Below are 12,279 nucleotides of genomic sequence, written 5' to 3'. Positions count from 1 at the left end.
TCTCTGGCAAGAAACTAAATGTCTACTTCTCACCATCGAGATCATTAGTCAGTGTTACTTTAAACCCAAATATATAATGTTGTATTTTTCAAAGCTTGTTTTTATCATTTTTAATGAATCCATTATTCATCAAAGCATTACTAAAACTGATATTCTCTAACAAATTTGTCATTTTAACTATATTAACTTTTAAAATAAATATAATGTTAATTTAGAAAAGCTTAAACTAGAATTGGAAGTTTACCTCATTGATAAATTCATATCACATCAATTTTTAGAGACCAAAACAAAACGAAAACCTTCATGTATTATAAAACCTTATAGGAATCAATACCTATATTTTTCTTATGTGAAGCGTGGGATTTCTCTAGGATATAAGACAAGAATTTTCACTGTGGTACTGCTGGACATCACATATTACAATCATCAAGACCAACAACCGCCAACTTAAAGAATAATAAAAATTCACATTAAAAAACTTATTAATAGGAAGAAACTAAAGTATCATTTTACTATGTATATTTTTAATCATTGGATTGCCTGGTTCCAGGAGGGGGAGCACTGCATACGTTGTACTAGTGTATGGTACATATATTTTCATTTACTCTTCACAATAATCTTGCCAGGTAGATGTTACTATTTTTATTTGACAGATGAGAAAACTCAAGGAAATTGAGCTACTAACTCTATGATAAAAAAAAGCTACCAGTAAAACAGGAATATGATACAATATCTCTCCAATGATAAACTCTTTTCCACAATTCCACTGGTTCCTACAGTGAAAACATGTGCCTCTATAAGTGCTGACATTTATTTTGAAAGTGTTAAGTTCAGTCACATTGATAGCAAAAAGTTAATTGGCTTCTTATAAAAGCAAATGAATTTTTACAGTGAATTAATTGTATGTAGGATTATAGGACAGAAATACCCTGGAGGACAAAATTGAAAATCTATACTTTAACACACTTTGATATACATGCTCTTAAAAACAATTGCAACATGTAAAACCCAGTTCATACTGCAGAGCAGAAATTGTTCAAATAAGACAAACTCAAGAAAAGCTTTAGTCTTAAGATATGATAGCTATATATTACTTCTTACTAAAAGAGCTTTTATGATTTAGCACTTTCTTGATAACCTATGTTATGTCAAAAAGAATCTTTATGTTTATTTTAAGAAATATTTTTAAAATTATGTGTTACTCTGTAATATAATTTTAGAAGCTGCACATTACTAGTCTAAATTAATTCAACCTAGATCATGGAACCATAAGCAAGGGTCACCCAGAGATCCATGATTTACCTTTGGGTTATAATTTCACAAAAAGAACAATTATTCCAAACAGTGATGAAATTATGTGTACCTCCACAGTACCCTTTGTTCTCGATGAGAATGTTCATTTTTCTAAAAGCTTCACTTTTGTAAAATATTGATAAAAGGAGCATCAAGTCGGCATCATAGCTTTCTTTTCATGTCTCCATTCCGGGCTACCCGATGTAGAAAATAGGACGCTGTAACACCTCTGGCCTTTGAGAAGCCAACTTCTTACTGAGAAGGGGTGAGTCAAACCCCTCCATTTTGAATTCACCTCGTTTTCAAATCAGGGGATTCACGTGTTCGATGTTTTCATGAAATGATCATGCACCTGGTCTGCCAGTCATTTTCAACTTTCTCTCACCTTACACTGATGTCCTTTGCTACCATCTCTGTGATTCAACTGAAAACAATCCTGTCAAGTCCACATGGCGATCCAGTTTGCCCACAGTTCTGTTGTCTCCAGAAAGCCTGGCTCAGGATTGGTGCCCCAAACCCTACTGCGGTCTATCAGTTTGACCATGAAACGTAGCCGAAATGCATGGCTTCAGAACCTTAGGAAAATTTCAGATGTGCTAACTCATGAGCCAAAAGCTGTTTAGTCTGTTGCATGCTCAGCACCAGCTGCCTGGTGCTTGATCATCACCCTGGCACTGACCCTCTTCACACATGTTGTTGTCTTCATGTCGCCCTGAGGCTCCAGTCAGCCAGGTCTGTTGTCTGAGTCTCTGAATCTGCTTTTGTTTGTTTTGATTCTATTTGTCTTGCTCTCTTTTACAAGTCCACATGGTAACTAAATCATAAAAGACCTGTCTCTTTTGGTCTGATATATTTCCTTTAACTTTGCAGGCTGGGGGAGTAGTTGAAAGGGCCAGTGTTACAGAATGATTATGTGAGGTTTTCAGCTAGTAAATGGCAGAAGCCAGAGTTACAAGCTGAACGCAGCCATGAAATTCCCAGAGATTTTGAGACCAGCGACCACCAATCTCAGGACTAAGGCCTGGCAGCTGGACCAGCCACTGAAGTGAAGGGGGCAGCACGTTGCAATTAGGCAAATAGAATGCAGATACAGTGAAGGGGGCAGCATGTTGCAATCAGGCAAATAAAATGCAGATGAAGGGGGTCAATGCACAGAAGGTGCAGCTGGCCTCCCAGTAGGACGGTGGCTGATGGCTAGCCCTCTGGCAGAGGATAGAGTGGGCATCCTGAGCTTTAATTCTCATGGAGTCTCCAGGAACACTGGGGCCAGTGCAGTGTGCACACCCTACCCCTCTGGTCTGGTCAAGACTGAGGCTAGGGAGGAAGTGGTGTGACACACTAGTGGGAGTTTCAGGAGAGATCTGTATTGATAAAGACCCAGCTGTATGCAGGAGTTTTGAACAGTCGTTCCAAGTTTAGGACACACAAATCAAACATTTGCTGTTGAACCAACCCCTCTAGCTGTTGCCTAGTCAAGGTTGTTATGACAAACCGCCTGCCACCAGCGCCAGCAGGGATGATGAATCCAATTCTCAGAGAAGGCACAGGACAAGAGATGACCAGGTCTTTCCTAGTCTTCTGGGGGTTAAACCTGGAAATGGCCTGGAACTGGGAAATATGGGAGTCACTGCCCTGCCCCTCCTGGAGCATCAGCACCTGGCAGACATGTGAGGAGTCTGGATGAGTGAGGTTTCAGTGTCACCCCTGCCCTGACTGTCCAGATCATTAATATTCATGCTTTAGCTCCAAGTCTGTATACTGACCAAGAAGAGATTGGAAACCATTCTCCCTGCCATTTTTCCCTTTTTCTTGCTCTGTCCTCAGGTTTCTGTCCTGCAAACTGAAACCAGCCCAGTGAAGAGTGAGTCAAATCCCCGGAGAGGAACTCTGAAAGGGAAGGAGAGAGCTGACAAGGAATCAGCACCTTTAGAACTCTTGATCGGCACAGGTGAGTTGCCTAATTAATGTTCCTTTGAAAGAAGACTAGCTCTTAATAAATCACCACTCTCCTTTTTTTCTTTCCCCAGCTTTACTGTAATATAATAGACAATTAGTTGCTTGTACTTACATTGTACAATAAATGAGTTTTTTAAAATTATAGTTGGCATATAATAATATACAGCTTAGTGATCAGAGATTCAGTTGTACAGCTTAGTGATCAGAGATTCACATAACTCGCAAGGCAATCACCCCACTAAATCTAGTACCCATCTCCCTCCTTACATATTTATTACAATATTATTAACCATCTTCTCCATGCTACACTCTACATCTCCATGTCTATTCTGCAACTATACATTTGTACCTCTTTATCCCTTTGCCTTTTTTTGTCCCCGCCCCAACCTCCCTTCCATCTAGTAGCCCTCAAAATATTCTCTATGACTTTATTTCTACTTTTGTTGTTGTTGCTGTTTATTTTGTACTTTAAATTCCAGATGTTCATGAAATCACGTGATATCTTTCTCTATCTGATTTATTTCATTCAGCACAATACCGTCTAGGTCCATCAAGGCAATATCTATTTCTATCCCCTTCCTTTTAGTCTGTATGTGTCTTTTAATCTGAAGTGAGTCTCTTGTAGGCAGCATATGTGGGGGTCTTGTATTCTTATCCATTCAGGCACCCTATCTTTTGGTTGGAGCACTTAATTCTTTCCACTTGAGGTATTCATTGATAAGAATGTAGTTATTACCATTCTTTATTCCTGTTTTTGATACATAGTTTTCTTCTTAAAGAAGTCCCTCCAACATTACATGTAATATTGGTTTGATGTTGATAAATTCCACCACTCTTTTTTATGATATTGATGCTTGCCAGGCATCAGCTGTTATTTTATTTGCTCTTTGTTATTTTTTAATACATCGTTCATTCTTTTTTTATTTTAGATATTGTTAATTATATGATTTTCGTCCTACCAGATTTTACCAGCTACCTTCTACATCGTTTACTTTTATAATTTTTAAACCTCTATGTCTTCATAGTTGCATGTTTACTTACTTTTCCATAATTCATTTTATTACTGTCACTGTTGTACCTTATTCAACATCATTTCATTTCAACCTTTTTATTTATATTATACTTGATTTACAGTTTTTCAGCTTCTTCCTTTCTCTTTAATTTTAACTTCAATTTCCCCACTTTAACAGCACTGTAGAGTTATGTAGGGTGCTTCATGTTGTTGGTTCCTGGCTTCTGTTAAGCCAACTGCTTAGCCAAGCTGTGAATACAAAGGATCAGGTTCTGACTGTAAGTTTTTATTTTGTTGTGTTTAACATATGCATTTTGGGTCACAATGTGCAATTTCTAAGCCTTTGCCACCATTTATGCTGCCTGATGTTTCTTCTCTCATTGGAGTGTGACAGAGGGCTGAGGAGAAAGACCAAGACCCAGATAAACCGAAACAGTGGGTAAATGTGCGATGGCTCAAGGTTCTGGGAAGGTATGCCTGAATCCAGGGACTGCTGTTAAATTTTATATTCTTTTGAAAACAAAAGATTTCATTCTGGACTTGTAGTCATCTTTCCTTTTTTAAACTTCAATTAGTTTTTTTCCTGAAAGTGTTTTTAAATATTTTTTGCAATTAATTCTTTTCTATCATTTCTAATCTTACATTTGATCTTTTTCTGCTTTAAAAGTTAGATCAGCTGAAACATAAGTTCTTAGATTTTTTAAATAGCTCTTCTATTTTTATTTTTTTATAGATGTAATCTTTTCTTTCAAATTTTTATTATCCCTATTTTTGAATTAGTTTGGTATAAATCTACTCCAATGTCAACCTTAATTTGAACATTCAATAATTAATTTTATTGTTTCATAATTTCTGTTAAGCTATTTTATCTAATCACTGGTTCCTAGGCTTTCCATTTGTTCTTAATTTTCAACGTTTTGAATTTTTACGTGGTGTTTGATTTTATGTTGTGTTAAGTCTAACTAAATATTTGAGATATTAAATAAGGTTCTTATACAGTAATTTTAAATTAAAATCCATTTGTCTGTATTGCTCAAATAATTTTGTCTCTATTATTTCTGGTTTGGGAATTTGAGTTTTTCTTCTGTTGCCGAATAAAATTATCAACCTTTCTTACTTTTCCACAAATAACATCAAAGATGTTCATTGTTCATATAGAATACAATTTTAATATGTGCTAAATAGGTTTACTACAATAATTATCTTAATTAGAGCTTTCAAATGCCTAAATTGATTTATTTGAACTGTCATAACATGGGAGCACTGAATTAAAATTTTCTCTACTTTTAAAGAGTTTGACTATTTCTTAATGATTTTCCATTATGAAGGGAATTTTTTGTTTACCACTCAGATATTTATTGTGCCTGATAGCACCTTAACATGGACTCCTCTAATTCTTTTTTCATTCCCAGTTTTATCAGATGTTAATTTCTTGACTCTGCTCAAAGTTGATAGAAAATCTGAAGAGATCTAAGATTCAAATTTAGATTAATAAGTTTCTTGCACACACCCCTGTCAAAACTCTATATATAGGTTGCTTTATAAGCAATCTTTACTAACTTTAATGTACACGTGAAGTATATATTACAAAGTCTGTACCACACAGTAAAGAGGAGAAGTCACTAATCAATTTTCTTTAGCCACTAATAACCTTGACACAAATTGGAATAGGAAACAATGATTTTTTTCCCGCTCCTTATAAAAATCTAAATGCAGTCATTCTCCATAACATTTTAGCTTATTGAATCTAACACAGTATCAGAAAATAAATTATGAAATATAATATTTATTTCAGAATTAAAAGTCAGGAAGAAAATAACATCTATGATTGCTTCACTGGTGAATTTCCCCAAATGATCAAGTTAGAAGGAATCCCAAGTCTATGAATTGTGGATACAAACTCAAAGGACATGTAATGCTTCCTTTGTTCATCTGTGCAACCTCATCAATCTGATACCAAAAGCAGACAAATATATTCTAAGAGAAGAGTACTACAGCACAATGCCTCTCAATAAGTTAGATGCGAAAGCTATCTTAGTCAATTGAATCCAGTTATGTATATAAGAATAATTATGACCTAGAGAGTTCATCCCAGTTATTCAAGTTTCATGTAATATTTATATATTGATTAATGTCATTCACTGCGTTAGCCAAGGAAAAATAGAATGTCATTAGTTGCAGAAAACTAGGTGAGAGAATGCAACCTTCTTTCCTGATAAAGACTGAGCAAAGAATAGAAAGCAAATTTCTTCACTTGATATAAAGCATTTATAGAAACTGATAACTGACATCATGCTCAATGGGGAAAATAATAAATGCTTCCTTCCTACCATTTAAAAAAAAAAAAAGTCAATTCTCACCATTTCCTCTAGGCTTTCACAAATGCAACAAGGCAGGAAAAATTAGTGAAAGCCATCCATAAAAGAAGATGCAAAAATGTCTTTATTCAGATATGGCATGGTCATCCATCTAAAACCTTTAGATCTATAAAGACATGCTATAAAACCAACATGTGACTCTACATAGGTTTCACAATAGAAGGAAAACAGAAAAATCAATTGTATTTCTATATACTAACAGAGAAAGAATAAAATTTTTAAATTGCTACCATTTACAATAGCATGTTGTAAAATGTGTTAGGAACAAATGACAAAATTTGTGCAAGGTTTATGCACTCTAAAAATTCAAAATTGCTGAGAAATGTCTTTAAATACCTAAACAAAGATTATACATATATATATATGAAATGTTCATGTGCTAGATTGCTCAATATTGTTTAGACATCAATTCTTCACAAATTGATTTATGAATTTAGTGCAATACAAATCAAAATCACAGCAGATAACACTATTTGTTGAAATAAGTGAAATTCTTTTATAATTTACATGCAAGTGAAAAGGACCTAGTAGAGAGAAAAGTTAAGAAAATCATAAAATTCTATGCACCCCTATGTCATGGCAGCACAATTTACAATAGCCAAGATATGGAAGCATCCTAAATGCCCATCAACAGACAATAAAGAAGTTATGGTTCATATATACAATGGAATATTACTCAGCCATTAAAAAAATGAAATCCTACCATTTGCAAAGACATGGATGGACCTAGAGGTTATTATGCTGAGTAAAATCAGTCAGACAGAGAAAGATAATTACCATATGACTTCTTTTACATGCAGAATCTAAGGACAAAAAGAACAAACTAATCAAAAACGGATTCACAAATATAGAGGACAATCTGGTGACAGCCAGAGAGGAGCAGGGATGGGTGGCTGGGAGATGGGATGAAGGGTTGAAGAAGTACAAACTAATAGTAGACAGATGGTCACGGGGACGGGAACCATGGCATAGGGAATGCAGTTAGCATTAATGTAATGGCTAGGTGGAGAGCCAGAGGAGAAAAAGAGCAATTAGGGGTATCATTTTGTAAACTATATAAATGTCTAACCAATGTAATGTATACTTTAAACTAATAAAATAAAATTTTTTAAAAAGTTAAGAAAATAAGTACAAAGATGGAAAAATTATTTTACCTGATTGCATTTTATTGTAAAGTTAATCAACATAGAGTGATAATTTCATAACAATAGCCAGGTAAATGCAATGCAGTAGAAAGTCCACAAGTAGACATAAAGAACTAGCTTTCCACAAAGATACAATGGCAAATTCATAGAGATAGATTACTCTTTTCAATTATTATTATGGCATCATTGGCTATTGTTATAAAAATTAGCTGTGATTTACAGCTCAGGAGTATATTAACTCAAAATGTATATTGACCTAAATGTAAAACCTAAAAGAATGAAATGGATAGAAAAGAGTAGGGCAGAAAGTGTGAGTCTGGGGATTTCTTTGATATGACAACAAAATCACAATGCACACACAAAAAAACATAATTGTAAAATTAGGTTTTATGGTATTTAAAAACTTCTGTTCTTCAAAAGATGCTGTTGAGGATAAAACATAAGGCACAGATGCGGGGGCACGTAAATATTTGCAAGTCACTGGGAAGGAACTTGAATCCAGAATATACAACAAATTCACAAAACTTTATAATCAGAAAACAACACAAAAGGGACAAAATATTTGAATTTACATTTCATCAAAGAGATAAGTGAACACCAAATAAGCACGTGACAACTGTTTTACATTTTGTCATAAGGAAAAATGTAAAATAGAAATTCCAGTGCTTCCCAACTACATGATGCCTGGACATCTTGTGCCCAGAGTGGAATCAGCCAGAAAATTTTCTAGATGGGTTACAGAAGGCAGTGTGCAAAATGCAACCTCCAGATTTGTGAACTCTAGCTGACCTCATGGACAAAACAGGTTCTCACTTTTTCCACAGAATGCCTGAGATCAGAGAAACTTTCCTCCTTTGATATGTACCTCCTGTCACCCTAACTATTCTACAGTGATAATAATCAGTGACTGCCACTGAGCCAGGAATTGGTTTTTTAAAAAGACCAAAACATACGCCCATTCCTTATTTTGGCTAATGTTACTGAAAGAGGCAAGGAAGGAAAGAAAACTCAAAATGAAAGAGTTAGATAGGACAAATATTGCATACACACACAAACACACATAAGTTCTTATATCAATGGGAGAAAAAAACACTGAAATTTTACTGCACAGAGACGTTGTCCTCTTAACATCTCCCTATAATGCAAGGGCTCTGGCTAAAATGTTGGGTGTTACCCAAAAAGAACTGATAAAGGCAGAAATACTACATTGAAACAAATTGCCTATCCCTTCTCTGAGGGCATGGTAACGTTGACAAAGTAAATATTTCAAAAGGATACTTTCCTATTGCAAACATGAAGCATACACAGAACACAGACCTATCAAGTAAACCCCTCATTAAGCATCAGTATACTTATTCAATGACAGACCCATGCCGCATGGTTAGATAAAGCCCCGATAATGCAGTTTCTGCATTTTTTTTTTCTGGAGAAATCAGTAATTAGAATCCAAGAGGTCATCAGCCCCTCCTGGAAAAGGATCCCATTTTTGTCTTCGGACCCTCAGGATCTCAGGCATGAATGCCTCAGACCCAACAGATAAATTACTGATCATTTGTAGGACATGTTCTCTTGAGGGTAGTGAAGCTTTGAAACCCCTGACTTTTTCTCAGGATTCATGTCAACAATGCTCTTGCCAGCAGAAGGCACTCAGACTAAGCCCTTGCTTCTGACATCGATCTTAAGCCAAAAGGATCAGTGTTTCGAGATGCCTCTGCGACCTGATCTACAGGTCCTGGCAGTGGAAAAAGATGGGATCCCTACAGCTTCATTCATTCTAAGCCATCCAGGGGTAGATCATGGGGATCAGGCTGACAGAATAGACACCAAAAAGAAAAAAGAAAAAAAAAAGATGTTAATTGCTTTCTTCTCTCTTGAAAGGGTTGAGAAAAATAAAAGAAAAAGGAAGGAGTAGAAATTCATTATTTATTGGTAAGCATTTGTTGCATTTCTGTGCATGCTTTACTTGATCATCAGGGGGAATAAACAGAAACACACACAGTGAAAAATATGCCAACACACACACACACACACACACAAAAACACACACACACAGAAAAACTGACATATGCAATGTCAATTCTTGTTCTGGCTTAAATACAAAAGATATCCAGAATGTATCTAGTCCCTGGTTTAAGAAATAAAAAGGGGATAACCCACCCACTACCAAATTCCCATTTCTATGACACTTGGATTCAGGTATTCAAGGTAGTTCCCTAATTCATATAGCATGAGGTGTGTAAAGTCTGCAGGAGTAGGAAGAAACAAATCAAAGAGATCCACATGGTGGGGTCTGCCCGACAGAGACAAAGCCCTGCTTTGAAGCCGAGCTGAAGAGAGCATGGTACTGGAGCAAATTTGTGGAAGGGCTCAGCTCTCTGCAGTGACAAGTGATCACTGTGTTGTGATCACCACTGTCACAGTAAGCCCTCAGCCTGTGGGATCATCATAGAGCTTGTACCAGTCTAGTATGTCAGTTATGCAGACAGCTAGAGCAGAAAGGAGGCATTTAGAAGGGAACCACAGTGCTTATTTCCCACCCTTGGTATCACTATGATGAGAGCAGCTTGGCTTTTCATCATTTTCACTGCTTTACTTTAGTTCTACTGAAGAGCTCTGGGGAGCACAAGGCTCTAGGGCCCAGCACCTTACTCCTCCCATCCTGGTGAAAAACAATTCAGAAAAACATGTTTGGTTGGCCCTCTCTTTCTCCCATGAATTCATCATGATCCAGTCAGGCTTTGGGGACCACTGCATCTTGATACAGAGGCCTCTACCATGCTGTGTCCATAAGGGACTAGGAGTGATTGTTCCAGTAAACCATTCTGAGGGATTTGGCAGGGTTAAGTTAGAAAGAGCTACTGTTGGAATCAAAAAGAGGCCCAGTAGAGCATTCTCTAGGATGCTTTCGCAAAGAGGTAAAAAGCTGAAGTCAGTCATTGATGAGCACATATGCAACCCACACAACGCACTATATTGCCCTGTCCTAACCTCACTCCCAGGTCTGCAATATCCTCAGAGAGTTTCATGGTTTGCAATGGGTTTCATGTTTTACTTTGTTTCAGAAATTACAAGTTTATTTATCCCTTCCACAATATGAAACCCCTTAGCCCTCAGCCTGATGGTCTTTGCCTGCCCATTGATGATTCTGCCACCAATCCTTAATAATTACATTAGCTTAGTTTAGAGTATTGCAACTAAAAATAACTCTGTTTTTGACTCAACATTTACTTACCTTGTGTCATCATAACCTTTTTATACCACTTTTCATGGAAAACGTTCTTGACAGAATCTTTTGAACATATTCTTGGTATCTCCCTCTCTTTCCTTAACATGCTTGAATACCCTACAACCACTTGAGCGTAAATGCTCTTTCTAAGGTTCAAATACCTCTTGTATCATTCAGCTTTTGCTGTGTAACAAACCACTTCAAAATTAGGATCAATTCTTTATTATTTCAAACTTCTGGAGTTCAGCTATGTGATCTGGGCTCAGCTGTGCAGTTCTTCTGTGGGTCTCTCCTTCCCCACTCTTGTGTCTGCCGTCAAGGGTGGGTGACCTGGACCTCAGGTGCTCAATCGTGTGTCAGGCTAGCAGCACGCATACCTCATTTTTGCCCCATGCCTCCTCTCCAGCAGAATAACCTGGACTTGTTCACATTGCAGCAGCACTTAAAAGAACAAGAGAAGAACTTGCAAGGTTCCTTGAGGATGAGGCTCAGAAATTGTAGAGTATGCCACATTTTGTTGGTAGAACCAAATCACATGGTCAGCCCAGATTCCAGATATCGAGAAGAAGAGTCTATCTCTTGATGAAAGGTCCTCTTTATAGCCTAACACAACTCTATGTGATCAAATCCTCTTCTTCCCCTATCAGTTAGCATGGTTTGACACTATTAACCTTTGCACTCTCCTCTTCTTCTCTTCAAACAACCCCATTTATGTATAATCAAAATATAATAAATTGCATATATTTAATACACCACACTTTCATAAGCTTTGTCATTCTCACACTCCCTTAAAACCATCATCACTATCACTATAATGAACATAACACTCACTCCCTAGAGTGTTTTTGTACCCTAGAAGTTCACCTGGTTGCCTTTCTATGCCTCCCACCCCCGAGAAAACACTCTTGTCTCATTTCTGTCACTAGGGATTAATTTGCATTATCTAGAATTTTATATAAATGAAATCATACAATATGAATTTCTCTTGTTAATCTGGCTTCTTTCACTCAGCAGAAATTTTTTGAGATTTATCCATGTGTTTGCCTGTAGCAACAGTTTTTTTTTCTAAGTAGTATTTTATTGTACAGATATATTAGAAATTGTTTATTTCTTTACTTTGATAAAATTGAGATTATTTTCAGTTTGGGGTTTTTGTGACTAATCTGATACAAGCAACTAGCCCCTCCAGCCGTGTATCTGCACATCCCCAGGCTGAACCACATCACCAGTCTCCACTGCTGTCTGCAATGTGGAAACTACAGCCACACA

This window comes from Pteropus vampyrus, unplaced genomic scaffold (genome assembly GCF_000151845.1).
Source record: "Pteropus vampyrus isolate Shadow unplaced genomic scaffold, Pvam_2.0 Scaffold399, whole genome shotgun sequence".
Lineage (NCBI taxonomy): Eukaryota > Metazoa > Chordata > Mammalia > Chiroptera > Pteropodidae > Pteropus > Pteropus vampyrus.
Note: the sequence above shows the minus strand (reverse complement) of the source record.